Consider the following 17,346-nt stretch of genomic DNA (forward strand, 5'->3'; position numbering starts at 1 on the left):
ACACAATTCAAAACTCACTGTACAATAATTATTGGTGTTGCTGGTCTACAGATTCCAAAAGTTTGTTTTCAATAATTACTGGAGTTGAAGATCTATACATTTCAAAACTCAGTTTTTGTATTTGCTTTAAATAACTAGAGAAACCTAATACATTATAATTGCACAATTACGTGAACAAGTAACTTTTTAAATGTCTATAAAACTATTGGCAATATTTTACTTTATCATCTACTTGTAAAGTTGTTGCCAGTTTCTGCACATTCAGTCAAGTAATTACCAAACATAAAGATGTGGGAAGATGCAGAGAACCTAAGAGATTTGCCCCTATTATAGGACATCTAGTCTCCTTGAAGCCAACATGCTACAAGCCCAGTGGACATATAGACTCCTGGGCAGGTCCAAAGGCTCTCACTCTGTTTTTATAAGGGTTGAAACCTTCCACATTTTCTTTGCTCTTCACCCCTTGATGCTTCCTGCTATTGGATGTGCCCGATCATTCATAGTAAGGCAGGGTGGATGCTACTGCAGCCTTTCACTCTATCTGCTGCTATTTAGCAGCCAGCTTCCCTGGCAATGCCTAGGAAGTAATGATGCATTATGGAATATTAAAATGAAGATAGTGAGTGCATGTGCATTTTCATTGGTGGGAGAAAGATGATGGTGATGTATTGGGGATGGGATAAGGTATGATTGGCTGCTCTGTTTGTGTGTGCCATTTTCTGATATCTAAGGCCAATGGTATTGCTTGGTTACATTATACTGAGCAGCACATCAGTATTTGTGAATATTTTGGTGCTGGCATGACTTGAAAGGTATGATAAGTCCACCGTTTCATTACCATAAATTTAAGGTTTACTTCAATTTTCCCTTTCATAATTTACATTTCTGTGATTTGAATGCATTACTGATGGTTATTATTTACACACATAATGTGTCTTCCAAGTATTTTGTAAAATGTGGTTGTGTTCTGTGGGGAGTCAATGCAGTTTTATGAAACTCACAGGGCATATATGTTGCTTTTACTGCATTACAACTGTATACAATTGAGTAGCATGTTTATGAATAGAGTCCCCTATTTTTAAGTGGGCAATCAGACATCAGAAAACTTTAAATGAGCTGAAGATGAACTTACATTTTGAAACTGTAATAGTGTATTTTCACCCTGATTATGAAACAATTTTAAAAGTATATGCAAGTGTTGTGTGACAAGGCACAGCACTAAGCCAGTGGTCAGACAAACTGACTGGTTATGCAAGTACATCCTTCCCAGAGCTTGGAAAAGATGTTCCGTTACTGAAAGGTAAGCATCAGCAATATTTTCCACATCTACTTATATAAAAAAAACTTTGCTTTATTTTAACATCATAAGCTCCAGAGACAATCTTCAAGTATTTCTGGTTTAAAACATACATTCACATAAAAAAAATGGGTTATGACATTATGCCCTACAAGTTCAGTGCAATTTACAAGGAAATGAAGAGCACTATAGCAGATTATATTTTAAAGTATACATTTATTTTAGGCATTACTCTCAACTTCTTTGCTCAAAAAATTTGGACAAAGCAAAAATAATGGGGGATAATGGCCTTAAAACAAGATCAGTTTTTAAATATTATTCTGAGTTAAAATGTTAATAGAGCAATCCATTTTGCATCAGCACATGTACTCTAAACAATACGAAGTATTAAACTCCAGTATCTGACATTATTGACTGATTGCAATCCTTGATAATTTACCAGAAAATAAATAATTTTATAAGTGAAAGGACAAAAATATGAGGCAAAAATCAAGATTGTGATACAATAAATAAATAAAAATAAAAATAAAAAAATATATAAAAGAGAGTTGACAGGTGGTAAAAAATGAGGGACTACTATGAAGTATTAACTGTAGGATATGTGAACTGCATGGCTGAGTGTGCTGTTCAAACAGCATTTATTTTAGCTGAATCTGAATAGAAAACAGAAAGTGACTAAGTAAGAGAGGTGCATGGTACACAATAAGCAAAGATGGTCCACTGGCGTTAAAGAGGTTTGAAGCTGTCAGAAAGAATTACTGGTGCCAGACAGTAGTAGATAGTCACTAAAAGGTATTTCATTAATCATTCCGGCTTCATTTCAGAAAAGGACATTAATCATACTCCACAGAGCATATCTAAGCAGAGCAAAGCAATGGCTACTGTAAAGTGAAAAAAATATAGTTCAATGAAATGCATGTTGGGATACAGTCTTTTCTATAATACAGTCCTTCCAGTGACCAGACGTCAAATAATACATCAAAAAAAGTATTTCCATGTTTAATAGGAAATCATAAAAACAATCAAAAACAGTTTAGTGCTTTTCTCCTCTCTTTTTAATAGGACTAGTGCTTTCATCCCCTCCATTTAATGGGACACTGGAAGGTGTTGGGTTTCTAATTGTTTATGGAACTTTGTGGGAGTTTATAGAGACTATTCTCAAAAATTACATACTATGCCAGTCTAACACTGCTATGACAAAAATATACCCCTGTGGATGGTAGAGTTGCCAAAAACAAATAAGAGGAAGTCTGCACTGATGTCTTTGATCCCATAAACAACTTAATATTACCTGTTTGCTGTTATAGAATCAATGATAGCTATATCAAGCAGTAAAGTTTTCTCAGTGCTGCACAAAATGTGTTTTATGTTTGGAACACCAGAGATAAAGAAATTAGATAATGGACCACCATTAAACAGTGTCCAGTTTCTATATTTTTTTCAAAACTTGGAATATAACATTGGAAAAAATGAACTCATGGGAGTGACATGACAGAAGATTTCATGGCTAGTAGCCCCAAAGCTCTCAGAATTTCCAGAATGAAGAAATTCCTTGGAGGCAGCAGATCCTGAAAGTGTTGTGAGTTTACAGGAGTTTCACCTACCCTTGTACAGGAAATACTCTAGCAGCCTTATGTTCAGCTGCCATACCACCATTAAGTTCCCTCAGACTTTAAAAATTGCTGAAAAAATAATTGTGAGAAGAACATCTAACAGAGAAATGCAGAGAAAAAAAATCCATGTTGAAGTTTCATGCAAACACTAAGGGAAGACCAAATGTTCAGACTATTTCATGAGTATTTAGTAGACATGCAGTCCAGGAGACCATCAAGAAGCCTATTTGAAATTCACAAATTGCTCCAAAGCACTCTCAGATTAAGTGATTTGCTCAGACTGACTTAATAGGCAAATGAAGGCTGTGGACTCAAACCCTGTACAATAGAAAGTAGATTGCTAACAGTTTGTACAGTAGCCTTAATTTTCTGCTGTATCTACCAGACTAAACTGCAGCCACTCTTTGGAACAACCATTATAGGACTCAAACCTACAGTCTTTCAAGAAGTCAGAAACCTTATCCGTTAGGCCCCAAGGCGAAAGCCATGTAAGAATAGAGAAACTTCACTGTACGGTTTAGATCTATATTTGATGCATGACATTAAGCAATGCATGGTTACTCTTTCAAATGGTACACACTGAACAGATGTTGTTTCTTTTTGAAGCATTTTGAATAAAACAATAATTCTGAGAGCTCTAAAGAAATGTGCTTACCGTAGTAACTAATTATGCTATAATGTGGCTTAACTTTTCCCCTTACAGGTTTCAGCAATCATGGTACACTGACTGACAACTAATAATTTGCTTTGAAAAAATGAACTGACATGATATTCTTTTATTCATTTTAGTCAACTGTTCTTCAACTCTGTTAATTCATTTTTTACTTCTGTTTTGGCCCTGTTACATACAGGGCAAAGCCCTATCACCCAGATGACTCACGTTAGCACCTCAAGTGCTGGAGGGCCATGCAGGTTAGGTTGGGAGTGAATGGCTGGCACTGGCTCACACACCCTGGGAAGATGCAGGACACCTTGGTTTGTTATACTGGAATGTAGGTGTATCACCTTCAGCTTGATCCCAGTGTGGCCTGCCATACAGTGGTGCATCATTTAGACAGAGGGCTAGGCTGTGTGGTAGCCCCCCTCCCTGTACAAGCAAGATTTGGAGTCTACTCATCTATCCTTACAAGAGGAAGGATATCCCACAGGATACCCGTTTACCAGTCTACTTTCTGCTGCAAGGAGACAACTTAATTAGGAATGGTATGGGGTATGTCTACTACACCTATGATATTCTACTCACCCTTTAATAAGTCTGGTAAAGCAGTTGCCATTCTGAGATGCATGACTGGATAACTCCAAAATGATTGAAATGATATTGTGCAAAATCTAAAAAAATAGTAATGGGCTCTTTCTCTAAAGGCCACATCTTTTCCAAGACCATCTTCCGGATCTTGTAGTGGTAAGTTTTGTATTAAAAATGGATCAAAATCTTGACATTATTTTTTTTTAATCAGAACTGCACCATAACATAGCAAGCAAGTGTAAGCTATGGTCAAAAATGCATTATTTTCATGTATACAATATTGTCTAGCTTTAGCCTTTGGACAATGACACTGATCTATGGTTTTGTGAGCTCATGCTTGGAGTACTGTAACGATCTGTACATAGAATAACTGGACAAAAGATTTACAGACTGCATCAGCTGGAAAATATAGTAGTGAGGCTTCTCGTAAAGTAAGTAGTAGGTCTTGCTACGCTTACATCTGTGCTAAGGTCTGCAGAATGGTTACATGATTCTGTTAACTTTTAAGGCAAAGCTCAGTGGGATATGTAATTCGGGTATCTGAAGTAGCTACACACCCTCATACGTTTCTGCCACTCTCCTTGTTAATCAAGCAAGGAAGATTGCAATTCCAAACGAATTTTTAAAAACAAATGAGAATGGTGATTTTCTTTCGTAGTCTTTGCTACAGGGAACTATTTGGCCTATGTGATATAAGAATGTTACTGTGTGGAAAAGTTTATTGTGGTGCTAAAGCATGATTTTTGTCACACACTTGAAGATGAATTGATAGTAAATTATGAAAATCTAATTTTATGAAAAATGCTCTGTGTTTTTGTTTTAATTATACTAATGCATGACACGATTATATACAAATGAATATATGCATACATGTGTGTGTGTGTATATATATATATATATATATATATATATATATGTGTGTGTGTGTGTGTGTGTGTGTGTATATATATATATATATATATATATATATATATATATACACACACACACACACACATGTGTGTGTGTGTTTTTTTATGTGATCGAATGCTCATCTAAAAGAATAAGAAATCAGTAAACACAACTAAACTTATCTGACTGAATCACAGCTGACAGAAAACATTCTACAACACATATATTGCAAAAAAACTTTTTTTCCCAGGGGAGCAAGCCCTCTGCAGTCCCAAAGTGGAAGGACTTTGCCCCTACACCCCCTTACTTATATTTACTAACTCCATTGTCACACAACTGTGGAGAAATGAAAAACAGACTATACACAAAGAATCAGTGCTGATGCATAAACACAAACATCTACAGATCTGAGAGTATAACATGTTGGAGGCCTTTGACAATCCAAATGCACTCCTCTAGATTCACTGCCTTAATAACTCCTATGATCAGAAATAACACCATCACATACTGTCTATAGAGCTTTACAGGTTTCTATAAATTGTAATTTAGTGTAAATGTGTTTACATTCAATTGTGTTCAGCCATTTGTGATTCAGTCAAATGAGCATTCAGTCTAATGACATAGACCCACGCAGACACACACACACACACACACACACACACACACACACACACACATATATATATATATATATATATATATATATATATATATATATATGCCCAAAGACCTGAAGGCATGATAGGTGGTACACCCCTGTATAGTGGGGGGTGCTCTGACTGCATTAAAACCATTCATCCAAGTGAGCACTCCAAATAGTAACATTCATTATGACTGCTGTCTTTCTACCCCTTTGCTTCTGCCATCCTTCCCACCTTTCCTGTTTAAAATGCAGCACCATGACACACTTATGTAACATGATTGTTGCCATCATTTATCCCTGTAACTTCTTTCCATTGTCATATTAGTGTATCCCATTCTAACCATTTGTATTACTCCCACCTTCCAGCTTTCATTGCTCTCCATTTTTCCAAGATTTTCTGCCCTGCATACTTAGTTTTTCTATTATAGATATATATATATATATATATATATATTAACACTGGCTCGCCCAACTTTCTACCACAATTTCATCTCCTCCATTGCTAATACATGAATACTGTAGCTCTGCTTTTAAAAAAGCCCTACCTGAGTCTCCCATCCTTTTCCCCCATGTTATGTGCCATCTTCCTGTTTAGTGAAGCTATATTGCTAACAAGGTTGTTCTTCCTGATCTCTTACCCTGACAAGTGTTCCTTTTCCTCCTCCTGTTCCTGACATTTCCTCAATGAGTGTTCCTTTTCCTCCTCCTGTTCCTGACATTTCCTCAATGAGTGTTCCTTTTCCTCTTCCTGTTCCTGACATTTCCTCAATGCACTATTCCAAAGAATCCCATACCATAATCACACAGAAGTCACTGTTACATTATGTTGTCTAAATGGCGCTGTTCTTCACAAGGCTCAGCAAAACAAATGTCAGAGATACTGTACTACATGTACATCAAAGCATTATCTTCACATATCATAGCTACAGAGAGTATCATTATGAGTTTATGGCATAGCATAGATCTCAGAGGAACAGTAACACCTCAGTATTCACCCTTATGTTTCTGTTACTCCAGATAAGCTAGTAATCCACCTTAAAGACAGAAAAACAAGGGAATCTCAGTACTATATGTGAGAAACATTTTTTGTGCAGCAACAAAGCTTCATAGGTAAGTACCTAGGCTACCTGCCTTGCAGGCCATTTTAACCGTAGCCAGTTTCCCTTTTTGTGCTCAAAATAACCAATCCCATTTGGTTATAGATTGGCCTGACCCATCCCATGGCCAATAATTATGCATTACTCATAATAAGAATAACTGGGATCATACCATAGATAATTTGAGGGGACCCATGCATGGGATAAAGCATTTAAGAACTGCCTCTGTCCATTAGTAGTATGGGGGCAGTCCTGGGGTACATTTTCTGTTTCCCATCCATAGATCTAAGTTGCACTTCAAAATGAACAGGGGTGAACAGGGAGTATGTTCCATAGTTGTGATATCCTCTGCAAAATATACAAGAGATTTAGATGCCTATACTGAGTATTTCTGGTTCCATTTGACAAGTTATTTCTTCACTTTTCTAATCAGAGACTTAAAGAAAAGACTAATATGGTATAGGAACTAATGAGCTTTCCTACTATAACACCTACTGCGTAATTACTCGCGCCGTCATCTCTGAATACTGAATTCACTTAAAGAGCAGATTAACACAATAGTCACATCCTTCTGCTGCCAAGGGACTTATATATAATGGTCTGCGGATTAGGTTCTCTAATACAGCTTCCATATGGGACACACGGGAATCTGTGCATGACATACATACATCATTTACCTTATTCTACAATTCACACAGTGTTGCCAGATTTCTGTTTAGCTGTATTCTGGACTCTGGCATCCTTGTTGCACAAAATAGCAAGTAACTCCTCACACCCACATATTCAGGGAAGAATTTTACTTTAGTAGTGCTTCATATAAATGATAAGGCCATATCAGAATTGTTTTGAATGGTGCCAGTCAAGATTCATGTCTTTCCTTTGTTTCACGTATAATTTATCCCATATATGCATATACAGTAACAGCACGACTATCATCCCAGGGCTTGACTCACCTGAACACACATTTTTGAAGGTCTGTTTAACAGTCCAAGACAGCTGGAGAAATGATAAGCATAAGGCAATATCCCTTATGTTCTGTGAAAAGACAGAACCTGAGGAGTGACTTCATACAGGAGTTAAATACATTTTCTTTTAAGTTCCCTCCACTCCTGGAAAACTGTACATTTGATAAAAAGAAATTTCAGACTCCAGTCATCTCCAGGGTGATGGTGCTTGTGTTTGGTGTCTTGAATTGACCCCTAGCTACTGTTTAGCATACCACAGCATCAGTGATAGCTGCCATATACTCCAAGCCAAGGATGACACTCTCTAGAATGTTCTATACTGCCTTCCCTACAGGATTCTTTTGTATTCCAAGTTCTTTCTTGAATCAGGTTGCCAAATCACATACAAATACCTTGTCACTCTCTCACTTGACTAAATGAAACTGCCATTTTTAAAAGCTACCAGACAACTGCAAAGAAATACATTGGTCATAAGTTTACCATTGGTTGATGGTTGTTGCTGCCTGGCATTTTGAAATTATGTAATGAAATGACTCCAAAAGCAGTTGGTAGATTTTTTTTATTATTATAAGCTGCTTCCAGTTAAACCTCTGCATATAGCTGTGCTCATCAGTGTACCTGGGGAAGATTACATTTGCTGTATCTGTTTTTCATTTCATCTATTTATGGCCTTAAACAAGCAAGATCAGCTCTCAAATACCAACATGTAGGATGTGCTGAATGAATCAGGTCTGACTTCTTGCAGCTGAATTACATTTGAACCTATGAAACTATATTTTTCTTCTTGAATTTAAACTGCAGAATTTGCTTTTCTCAGGATTTGGTAGTTGAGACTTAACTTGCTTTTACTTGAACATTTTAAATGTGATTCAGGCCTTACTTTGAAAGTCCCCAAAATTTATCATAGCCTCAGTGATGATTGTAAAGAGGTTAGTGAAACAATAAGCAGTATAACTTCTGGTTCTAAAAACTGTCCTACAAATTAAGCTACTTGGCCACGATGATTATTTTTTGGGGGAGGTGGGGGTGCCATGATGACTATTTTTTTGAGGGTGGGAGTTGCAGAATTCTGTCTAATTATGCTAATAGTCTTGACTAAAAATGTATTTTCCATAGAAGCTTATATTGAGCTTTAATAGCTAATAGAAAGACTTTGATAATGACTTTGTTTGCATCAAAGCAGACCCTTATAATCGGTTATATATATTTTGTTCTACCTTACAGACTTGTGAAATAATGTAGAGATGGGAAACCACCAATTACTTAAATCAGAAACTGATAGGATGTTCCACAAAAATGTTTCTCTGACAAGAATCATACGATATTCTATAGCAGTATGCATTTTTGGATAATAAATGCTATATAAACAATGCAGCTATAAGTGATTCGTAATACAGCTGCGTAAGTTGTAGCATGATGGACTCCTTCGCTCTTCAGATGCTGATTTATAACTCTAAAAATGTATGCTTTTTTATAGTTCCTGCAATAAAAATGGTTTATGTTTTCTGTTACTTGTTACACATTTACATAAGGCTATGAAAAGATGTATTTTTATATTACATATGCTGAATAATGCTGCATTTATACAGGTGGGGGATGTATGTTTGTAATATCCTTAGCTCTAGCTTCATCAGTGGTGGAGGTGATAAGAATGTGTGAAGATGGGGGGGGCAGGTTGATACCTTTATGATCAACTGAGCTGACAGACAGAGCTCCCCTCTCTATTTGCTCTTTCAATTTCTCATTCCTTTGTCTTGCAGTTCAGCGAAAGCTACCATTCTTATTCAGAAGGGAGATGCAGAGAGAAAGAGAAAATGCAAGAAAAGAAAAAGAAAAAAAGAGCGAGACGAGAAAGGAAACACAGCTGAGGAGATGCCTTCGATGCAAATATTAAGGTAATTTGCATGCAGTGGGGCATTGGGGAAATAACAAAGGGCTCTGGGCTATTACAAGGCCTCCTGTTTCTCTGCGGCAACTGCAGCTGCTGCTGGGAGAGTCAAACAAGGCAAGAACACAACTGCATTACAAAACTGCTGAGAGACAGTACATGGTGGTACTCCCTTATCAACAGACATGCCTGAAATGAATTGCCTTGCGCTAGCAGATATGCTGCATGCTTGAATTTGCCAGCATCAGTCCATGTTAATTTAGAAATACTTGAGATCCTTCTAATTTACATAGAGCTAAACTTGGTACTTTTCAAGTATATCAATATTTAAATGTGTAAATTGCAAGAATGTAGCATTTTGTCCCAGTATTGTACAGTGCAGAATGGTGCATATAAGCAGGGGAAATGTCATCAGGAACTGGAAGTCCATAAGACACACACACACACACACACACACACACACACACACACACACACACACACACACACGCACACACACACACACACACACACACACACACACTCATAACCACAGAATAATACGCACTTAAGTTAGCTGAGCTTATTGTTTTGTCAAAAGGAATGAATGCTAAATAAAATGTTTTCAGATATTTTGATGTTATATACTGTATGTACGTAGAATCAAATTATGTAGGAGGCTAAATAAAATGCAATCGCCAGACATCCGAACATGCACTAAATATATGTAAAACCAGTTCATAATTTATGTATGAAATAGATATAATTATCAGTAGTATTGAAGTGGTAACTGACTCCTTCTGCCCTTATATATTATCACTCAGACAAAATGCACAGTAGTTTCAGGTCACAGTCTAAAGCAAATAAAAATAATCTGACCTAAATCATAGAATCGAAGCACAGATAAGTGAGTGAGTGAGAATGTGCTATCTATTAAATATGCATAGTGGTAGCAACTAATACCCAGAGAAAAGGAGAAAATACTTTGAGAAATCAGTAATGAACAAATAGATGTTATTTCCTTTCTCTGTGTTGTTCCCATTTGTATGTGAAATAACCCAGCAGTGTAGTCTCTTTGATCACAAGATGGTCAGTTTGCAGGACATCCTGTCCTCTTCGGGAAGCAATCACAATGGGTTTCACTGTGGTTTTCTGCATCATTGTGACTCTCAGAAGGTAATTATGTACTAGAAAAAAATCCCATAACTAAAATATGATTTATGAAATCAATTGTATACACCCTATCTGCATTATTTAGCTATAGAACAATTGAAAATAGTATATGAATCTAAAGAAATGTACACAAATCTCACTTATTATGAGTATTTTTGTGTTACTCTCCATAAGTTATTTCCATTTGTTTATTTATGCGCATCTATCTATTTGTGCAAAGCACAGCAGGAAAACCATTTGAGCTCAGATGTGCTCAAGCTGTGGGTCTGAAATGCATTTGAATGTATATTATCATTACACAGACATACTGCATTTTATTAATATCACATGCAGCTTAACTTTCAGTCCTTACTTCTCAGGTACACATCTGTACAATAATAAGTTTTACTTCATTTGCATATGGTCACATCATTTTGTGCTCCATTCATTCATTTTTGCCTTGTGTCTGTCATATTTGTATATTGGTATGTACTTAGATCTATAACAGTGTTATGGAAATACCATTTTAATCTATACAAGTTAAGCATCCTTTCAGTATTCAGTTGCTTTTTTAAAAGGATAACATGAAATACAAAAAATCATTACATTAACCAGGAGGTGATACTACCTTCTTTTGACAGTAAAGTTGCAAGTGAAAAATCAGTGATTGGTATTCTGTTGACCATTCCACAACACTCGCATCCTTTGCTGCTTGGTGATTATTCACTGTTTTACCCTGATGAGACTCATTAAGCACAGGTGCTTTTTTTCAAATGTTAGTTAATATCTGTGGTCTGGTTAAGTGATTTGTTTAAGAGATTCAATGTGCAAACAAAGATGGGGGAATCAAACCCAGATCTATAGGACAAAAGTCACTTGCAATTGACAGTCTGAATGATCTGCGCTGTGCTTTGTTACTGCTGGTGCACCGAGGGCACAAGGGAGGAATGATATAAGGCCTAGAGAAGACAATGAGAAGTGAAGTGTAAAATGAGGCAGTAATTAATGCAGAACGTGTTGTGCAGACAAAGGAAGCCAGATGAGAATGGGGGGGGGGGGGGGGTTATGAAGAAATTCAGCAGTAAGATGGAAGAAACAAAGGTATGCCACATTCTATACTTTATTAAAACGTTCATGCTTCCACAGATTTTAGGAAGCAGATAAAAAGGAAGGTAAGAAAGTGATGAAATATATGACCCAATACTTAAAATTATATGCTCCAGTAAAGTTTACTGAACACGTTCCAGAGGATAATTTGTAATGGCACAGGCACATCACATGATCAGGGCACAACTATACTAAATATGTAAAACGGTGCACAACAAAGTCACTGGTACATGGCACAACACTGCTGTCACATTTCCATGCGCTTTTCTCCCCATTCCTACTGATTGCCAAACTCGCTGATGACCACCTGACCCAGTGATTCCCGTCAGGTGAGAACTGTTCATAGGAAGTTGTCATCCAGGCAAACAAATATCAAGGTTATTCCTGCTGCATGTTGCAGCAATCTGATGTGCATGGGATTCCTGCCATAGTGCTCAAGTGCTCATGCATAATTCTGCACATGGGCCAGTTTGGTGGGCATGCATATCTAAGCCTATACGCTGCAAGCAGCAAAACCTGTATCTGCTGGGTGCCAGCCATGCAGTGGATGCCATGCATTGGGTCAGGTGTCTTTCTTTTCCCCAAGATGGGTGACCAGGTTCTTCTTCTCACACCCACCCCCCTTTAACAGCTCCTTTAACACCCAAATCACTAGTCAGTACTGAATCATCAGAGTCATGGTTACGGTTTTATCCCTGTCCATCACAGAGCTGGCCACATTTCCATGACTTTTGATCAAATAAAGAAAGGGACTCATACAGCATATATTTAGACACAATGTCATAAAACTAGAGAAATGACATATGCTACCACTCTTACCCATCACATTTATGTATAAAGCCAGCAACACATAATATCATCTAACTGTTGTAGTTTGGTCATAAAAAGGTAGAGGGTAAATTAGAATTCAGTCTGTCACACTACCACATTCTCATGCTATACATTGCATTGCAGATTGCACCTACAGCATATGAATAGCTCTTTCACTGACACACTCATGATTTCAGTAATTTGATACATTGCCACCACCATGGTGTGTGATCGCTTATATAAGCCACAACTGCGGATTACATCACCGATGCATTCCACTGTCCTCACTGTGAATGTTCACACCCATGCTTTACATCAGTAGATGCAATTACCTCTCCCCATTCCACAGAATCATTTAGACTACTGCAATCACATATCATTTCATCATCACATACAGCATGCAGCTCACACTCAATATTATCACTTACATTGTTGCAGCCATATGTTATTAAATCAGTGCAAGTTGCTCCTACACCATATAACAGCATGCAGTGCTAAGCTGAGACATGACAGCATCAGATGGATTTTTGCATCATATTTGATATGATAATCTCCAGAGACCTACTCACACATTTCATCTGTAAATACACGTGTGCCAAACTAACTTGCATTGCCACAACTGTGCAGCATATGTGTGGATATACTGCAGTCCCCCACAGAGCAGAGCCTCATATGGGAAAGAGAATCAAATATACAAACGCATACACACACACACACACACACACACACACACACACACACACATACACACACACACACACACACACACACACACACACACACACACACACACACACACACACACACACACACACACACACACACACACACACACACACACACACACACACACACACACACACACACACACAACATAGGTTCATAGGTTCATAGGTGTGTACTAGGCTAATGGCCCTGATGCCTTTACAAGCCTAGCCCATAGGATTACCCTGGCATCATGCCACCCAACCTTAGTTCCCAGTGCCTCTGTCGAGTACAGCCACTGGAGTGATCCCCAGGGTGAATTTTTCATAGTCATTTGCTTAGTATTTTATTTAGATTTGATGAACAGGCTAGAGCACTGATCCACACAGACCTCTTTCAGGCTTATCCTGGATTTAAGAACACAGTGCAGTTAAAATAGCACAATTATAATTGAAAACATACTGTAAAATGCAGTACAATGTGAGCAGAACAATTGCAAATGAAGCACAGCAATACAATTTATAATGAATGTATAAAGGCATGCATTATAGATCAGTATCATGCAAATGTACATTTCCATTGTGGAGGTATAATAAAATTATAAAAAATATTGTGAGAGGTAAATGTTTTCAATGTCTCTAATAACAGCAAGACAAGAGGACCACACTATTAAAGAATGTGTGAGTAAGAAGAATGGTTGCAGACTGTAGGAGATACAGGGTTTCTTTTTGTTATCATGTGCCCAGGTGGCAAAGGACACAGTGATATCTGTCAGTCAACCCATACTTGGTGGGGGGTGCATGTTGCAGGAGGTGAAGGTGTGGATCTCTGCATTATTAGTACACTGTATTGCAGACAATCTCCTGTGATGAGGTGGACTTGCTGCAGCTATGGCTGCGTTCATATGTTGGACCATGGCCATACACAGTCAGGGATGGTGTCTGACGCTAAGACATTAACCCTCCTGGATTCTGTTGTTGAGGTATCCTAGCCAGGGTTGGCTGGGTGCCATCACTGCATCTGATTAGGGCTGACCAGGTAGTGCACATACTGTGACACAGCAAAAGAAATGGGTGTGAACATACACACACACACACACACACACACACACACACACACACACACACACACACACACACACACACACACACACACACACACACACACACACCACTGGACAGTGCTGTGTACATACATTACAGCAGTGGATAAAATGTACTGTACCGGTTCTGCATGACCTCACTGACACCTGACATCATCAAGAATTCCAGTCCATGTGAACACTTACAATGCTTGAGTCACATTTCATAGCCTCAGTTATGCTGCAGTGTTGGCCACATACTTACATAATTAAACAATCCATGTTGCACTTACTGTACATGACCATCTCTGTATATGATATTATAATATACATTTATATGGCCACTTGCCACATAATCACTTGCATTTCCATACTGATACATTGTCTAATCAGATACACAGCCATGCTTGCATATGACACAGTTACAGGTTGTGTCAGTCCCACATATTAAATTATCAGATATACAGTTGTGCCACACTTGACAAGATAATTTCCAGTTAAGGACACAGTAATCCATTAAAGTCTCTTACAGCCAGAGACCATGCCAGTAGATTCATTGATACAATCCCGCACTGAATTCATAAGATCCCTTACAATACTCATGGCATGCATTATCTCACTATCTATACTTCTTGCCACATGCTGTGTGGCCACCTACTACCACACCTGTACATTCCGTCACTAAACTATTTCCCCTTAGTCAGTGTGATTGCATCTACAAAGTACACCTTTAGACAGTCATCTAGCCCGATGCTCTTCATGCCTTTGATAATGCTGTACTCAAACAGTGCATCATGTTGGAGATTGCTGTAACCCTGTTACCCTCAGAGGCATCTAGTGTTGCAACTTTGATTATGAAATTAGATCCATTGCTTTCTGTTGTCATTCTGTGATTAGCTTCAGTGTTGTACTTATGTATTACATCATCACATGTATATAAACTCTCCACGTTTCTCAGTCCATATGCCAGAGCTGTCATCAGTAAAGGTATCTTACTCCCTCAACTTGAGTGCGGTCTCCCTCTTGTAACCAGTTCCCCACCAGAATTCTGCATGACCTCCAGGTCCTCAGTAACAAGATCTGCAGATTTATTGTCTCATCTCCAAAATATGAACATCATTCAGATATCATATGCAGAGTCAGCTGCCTTGTATCTAAAGAGTGCTGCCCTCCTATTAATATTAATTTTCAAGATCCTGAAACTCAGCCTTTGATGCTAGCTTATATTTAGAGCCCAACATATTTCTTTATTCCCACCAAAAGGATAATGATACTTGTGTTTATCTCAGACCCAATTACATGAAGATATCCCACTACACAAAATAAATTACTGTGTGGTATGCTTGGTGATGACCACTGTTCATGTAACATTGTATCCCTTTAATTCTGCTATCTATAGCTATTGTTACAGGTAATTTGCATTTGCTGGAATTACTTGCAACTCCTAATGTATTCACACCTTACCTATGCTTACCCAGCAAGTCTGCCATTCTCTGCTGTGTTGGCTGTGGCATCTGAGGCTGAATTTAAAGGTTTGCAGTCATTTGCCAACATATTCACCTCTTATTTGGTTATATACTTAAAAGTCTGTTACATCATTAGCTAGTACCTGCTCATTCATGACACAAGTCTTGGATTGTAGTGTTCACTTATTTCATCCATTTGTTCACTATTTGATAGCCCTTCAGGTTCTCAGGGGATCAAAAGCCTTTCCCATTACTTAATGGGGGCAAGACTGGCAGTACTGCAATTGGCAGTTTCCAGTAGTCTGGCAGTTGGCTTACAGGATAAAGGAGCTGTTAATGAGCTGTTTCCTGTAGTCCAGTGGTGCTAGGCTTGATTCTGTCAGCCTCCATTGTCTGACTGTAACTCAAGATACTTAACCAGACACTGGTTCTGGGCTGAGTCTGAAAATGGTCCATGGAGATCAGTGCTCTGCCTGGAAAACAAATACAAATAAATAAATAAAGACAGGGAAACTAAGAGGCACAAACCAATCTATCACAGGAAAGATACACACACACACACACACACACACACACACACACACACACACACACACACACACACACACACACACACACACACATGCACACACACAGATGAGCATTTTTAAGGCTGACCAATTCACCTGTAGCAAATCTCTGGGGTGTGGGAGGAAACTGGAGCACCAGTCAACATTCCAAACTTGGAGATCATACAGACTCCACAGAGAATGCACCTCAACTGAAAATCACTGTGCTAACAAGTGTGTCACCTATTTTAATACTTTTGTATATGACTTTGCCTACTTATATCATAATATTTTTATATAATATTACTTCTTTATTTGTTAATATTGTTGCTATTCTATAAATAGGCAAAAAACAATTCCTGTTCTTCAATATAGACAGGATAACTTTAGCAGGGACTTAGACACACAACTTGAGTTTAAAGAACTAACTTGGCAACACAGACTTAATACAGCTGCTGCTCCAGGCATTAATGATGCAGTTTCTCTTTCTAGTATTTTAAACATGAAAGTAGCTTTAGTGTGATTTTTTTACTTCAATTTCAACACGTTTCAGTGTACAACAGTGCATGTGATTGATTTAGCTGTATATCATTATTTAGTCTAGGTAATGGTTCTTTAAGAAATTGTACTTGGTAGTTGAATGACACATGTTGAATGACATGGTGGTGCTGCGGTAGCGTTGTCGCCTCACAGTAATATGTTGTCCTGTTCGATTCTCAGCTAAGTGTCTTCTGTGTGGAGACATGCATGAATGGGCGTACCTTCGTTGAAGGTTGTGCATCAGAGCTGGCAACTTGGTACATAAAAATCTACTGCCAATCATTAGCGGACCGGAGTTCCGCTGTAGCAACCCCTAAC

At 38.0% G+C, this 17,346-nt stretch overlaps 1 long non-coding RNA gene across 1 annotated transcript in view; it reads left to right on the forward strand.

Moving 5' to 3' along the window:
* The first annotated feature begins 9,472 nt into the window (after positions 1-9,472).
* LOC122792234 overlaps positions 9,473-17,346 on the forward strand; it is a 266,453-nt gene continuing 258,579 nt past the window's right edge. Inside the window, exon 1 of the long non-coding RNA XR_006363294.1 lies at positions 9,473-9,647. This is a non-coding gene — a long non-coding RNA (uncharacterized LOC122792234). The remainder of the gene's footprint in view (positions 9,648-17,346) is intronic.

Source organism: Protopterus annectens, chromosome 1.part2, assembly GCF_019279795.1.
Source record: "Protopterus annectens isolate FY-2018-M chromosome 1.part2, PAN1.0, whole genome shotgun sequence".
NCBI lineage: Eukaryota > Metazoa > Chordata > Ceratodontiformes > Protopteridae > Protopterus > Protopterus annectens.